The following is a 4193-nucleotide window of genomic DNA, read 5'->3' as shown; positions in this document are numbered from 1 at the left end:
CTACAGGTGACATTACTTTAAAGATTTTTTCTTGTTCACCAATCGTCCACCAGGGGGTCCTACTGAACCACAGTAGCACCAGCTACTTACACATATATGTTGCATCACCACACAAAAAGTTTCGAAGTTGACTTACTGTACCAGGAAGAAGATGCCTTTCAAGTAATGTCACCTGTAGATGACACTGGGCGTTGACGGGTTAAGAAAAAAAAACACCTGTACGAGAAAACTCGAGTACTCAGGAAACTGAGTAATGGTCCATTGATCTTTTTTTAAATAATGATAATGGTAGAGGGCTTACGTCTGGTGCGTGCGGTTCTTGGCTTGATCTCAGGCCAAGCAAATTTGTGATGGACAACATTGTGTCTGTGGGTTTTCTCGGGTATTTTCGTTTCCTTCCACATTCTCATTCCACCAATTCGTTCATCATCTTTCCATCATAATCATCCATGTCTCTTAGCCTAAAAAGCATAATCGTGGGACGTTAAACTCAAAGATTTCATTTTCATTTTTTCTACTTATTAAATTTGAAAGTGTTGATGCTCATTCTGTTTTAATATATGAAGATTTCTTTTTTTATTTTTCTGATCGAGATTTTGGATTTACAAGTTACATTGAAAAAATTGCCGTCGATAGCAGCCAGTCAGTCGCGACTACACTAAGTCTTGTTGTTCAACACTTCAAAAGAGAAGAGCATAGTATTATAACTGTTAAAGCTGAAACATCCACATGAAAAATTTCTAGTACATCAAATGAATTTATTTTCTAATATATAAAGAAGGGGAGGGGAGCCGAAATATGCCACCTCATTCTTCAACTACTCAGTCTTGGTGTTAATCTGGTCCTAGATGGGTCTGTTCGGAAATAACCAGTTAGAGTGCAGTGTTTAGTTAACACCCAACCGACAGCTGAAATCTTATTGTAAAGTTGTTATATTTTCACTGCTTACTTAACCTATGACTCTCCAAGTCGTGCAAAATGTAAATCAAACTTCTAGCGATATCATTGATTTGATATTTTATTCAGACACCTTAGAGGGGGAAAATTCCCCTTCAAAAATTGCCGAATTTTTCCTCCCCCGCAAATTTTGACTATGTTGGTAGTGCCTATGGCTAATGAATCTATTTTTTCTGCATCAGTTTAAAATCTCAAGCACAATTTATATTTTTTTCCATTTTTTCTTCGAATTTTTCGTTAGTATCCCTTTTTCATGTTCAACATGTCAAGATACCATGAATGATCACAGCCTAAAGTTGGTGAAGACAGGGGACAGTGTTAGTTAAGCATCTTATTTTCGAACTATCAAGGGCGTTCTTGACTGCTTGCAAGCAATCCTATTATTTCTGTAAAATACATACATGTTGCAAGGATTTGTCACTAGATGCAGGGGGTTGTTAATTAGTATTAGGTCTACTGTTCGCCATTATATTGGAGGGTTAAAACAAATTAATTCTTTGACTCTAATTTTACCATTTGTAAACTTTACTCTCAATGAAATACCGATGAAACTGTTACTAACAACATTCCGCTTGAACGATACTAGGACTGATTTGGAAGCCTTTTATGACTACACAAGTATGTGATGGAAATACTATTAACAATGCTTTCTGGAAGTAGATTTCAAAGACTATGAGAAGATTCATGATCAAGTATTGTAACAATACACTGAAAAAGGACTTGTCAGGAATACCAATTTTTTTTTTTTAACAGGGCATTTAGTCACTTTATTTGGTTAGTTTAACCGAAATTTGGTCATGTATACCAAACCAGTTTGGTCATGAACACTATATATTTTGGTTAGAACATTTGTTTGATTCATTTTGTTATGCGAACCAAATCTTAAGTGATTTGGTGAAGAGTTTGTGTTCCTGACCAAAATGTTGAGTAACAAGGTCACATGTATCCATTTGATTTCTTGGTAAACATGGCGAGTATGAACGTGTGAATCGCGGTTTGAGCGTATGAGTGAAAGTATATAGTGTTTCTACAGGAAAAATGATACCACGTTTAACTAACAATCACAAGTTTACACCGCTTGGAATTCAAAAAACGTGTCTGAAACAGACTCTTATCTGCACTACATACCAAAGTCCCAATGATGTGAAGTGACAAGTAATTGTCACTTGACAGCAACACAATGGATCTCTGCGTGAGCAGCACACTAAGAAGTTGGAACTTACCGCTGCTATTCGACGTGTTTCGAGGTAGATTTACATTTTCGTGTATAATACTTTACTATTAGTTAATATGTATTGGTTATTTTATTGGCTGTAAATTTGGCGTAACAAATGCGCCTTAGGTATACTTTACGATACACGCTCCAGCTGCGCATCGATATGTAGGATCACTTTAAAAGAGTATAGTAGAGTAGGGTAGGGTACAGTAGAGTAAGATAGGGGTAAGTAGGGTAGAGGTAGAAACAGGTTAGCTTAAGGTTAAAGAAGTTTTACTCATTTTCATAGAATTAATAGAGTGTAATTTCTATTTTTATTTTCAGTTTAGCACCTGTACCAACAGTATTTGGTAGTTGCTACCAAATGTATTGGTCAAATTTGCTAAATGCAGGTTTAGTATTTACAACCAAATTATTTTATTCCAAGAATCAAACCTGGATAATTTTAACCAAATTTTTGGTATTCCCAACCAAATCTTCTTATTTGGTCATTATTTGGTCAAAATTACCAAATGCATATTTCGTAATGCTAAACAAATACTAGGTCCCTGCAACCAAACAAATCGTAACCAAATGATTTCGTGATGACCAAACGTTTGGTTGGCGTTATATTGACCAAACGATTTGGTCACTAGTACCTATTTTTTGTTCACTCTGACCACACTTTTTTTTCGATGTACATGATAGTGTTGAAAAAAAAATGAGATAGAAAATTAGGAAATTCCGTTGGCAAAGTTTCGCTCTGGGTTTCTCGAAGACACAGTTCACAATACCCATTCTTTCACTGTTCATTTTGGTGTAATTGCAATAAAGTGAACAATTGAGATTATTGATGAAAATTGATGATTGGTTGATCGCTTGTAAATTTTAGTGTCATTTTCTACTTTTGACCAACGATAAGAGAGAAGAAAGTATAATGATTGTGAAGAAATAAACGAATCCGAGACTTCAATTGATTTAAGCATTTCATGGCTTCTACATGACGAAAAACTTATTTTTGAATTATGCCCACCTGTTCATTAATCTCAGTATAAACATGTTCACTCGGCGAAAGACTATATCTTCAACGTATCAGCACTGACATTTTAAACTTAAGGTTTCTATAAGATTTTCTAAGGGAATTTCTCGATTTTTTTCCTATATCCCAAAATACGAGTAATTGATTGAGGGAAAAAAAAATTAAAAATCTATTTTTTCAGAAACTGCTAGAATGATTTTGTTTATATTGTAATGTCTTTTGGTAGAGTCAATAACAATCCGGGATTTACCCTTCACCAAATTTGTTTATAAAAATATTACAAACTTCTTTGTAAGCACAAAGATAATAATTTAGTGTATATCTTTAGGGGTCGTCCATATACTACGTAACGCGGCAAAGGGGGAGGGGTTCGGCCTTGCGTTACGAAGTGTGACAAGAGGTGGAGGGAGTTAAGTATCCGTTACGAAACACATGTATTTTGGTGTAATTTTTATTTTATTCTTAGGTTTATATGAAATCTTTCAAACAAATAATTATATTCAGTTCTTTTCCTTTTTATAAATAAATAAACAAATAAATATTTCTATTGTTTTCGGAAATTGCGAACACACAGGCTATACAAATTGAATCATGCAGAAAGGATTTGAGGACACTACTAGACACCAGCATGATTGGTAACGAACCTTGCGTATACTACAATATAATAAAACTCCACTTTGTGGCTATCGCAGCATTGCATTTACGGTAGACGCTTTTCTGGAGTTAGTTGTTAGCGATTGTAACCACCGCTTGAAAATGCCCTCGCGTTCCTACTCGTATCGCTATTTCTGAGGATATTATTTAAAATGTTTGATTTGAATCACTACTCAATCTATTCGTCTATTCGTCTTTTTCGTTTCGTATGTGAAACAGAAGAAATTCTTTCTCGTAAAATAATATTTTCCGCGACGGAATGATCCAAGATTTGCAGAGCAAAATAAGATATTGAAAACCTAATTATCAGATATTCATCTCATACTGAATTTTTTGAATTTTGGATTT

Source organism: Thermobia domestica, chromosome 5 (assembly GCF_964235325.1).
Source record: "Thermobia domestica chromosome 5, izTheDome1.hap1.1, whole genome shotgun sequence".
In the NCBI taxonomy this organism is placed as follows: Eukaryota; Metazoa; Arthropoda; class Insecta; order Zygentoma; family Lepismatidae; genus Thermobia; species Thermobia domestica.
This window is presented reverse-complemented; position numbering follows the sequence as displayed.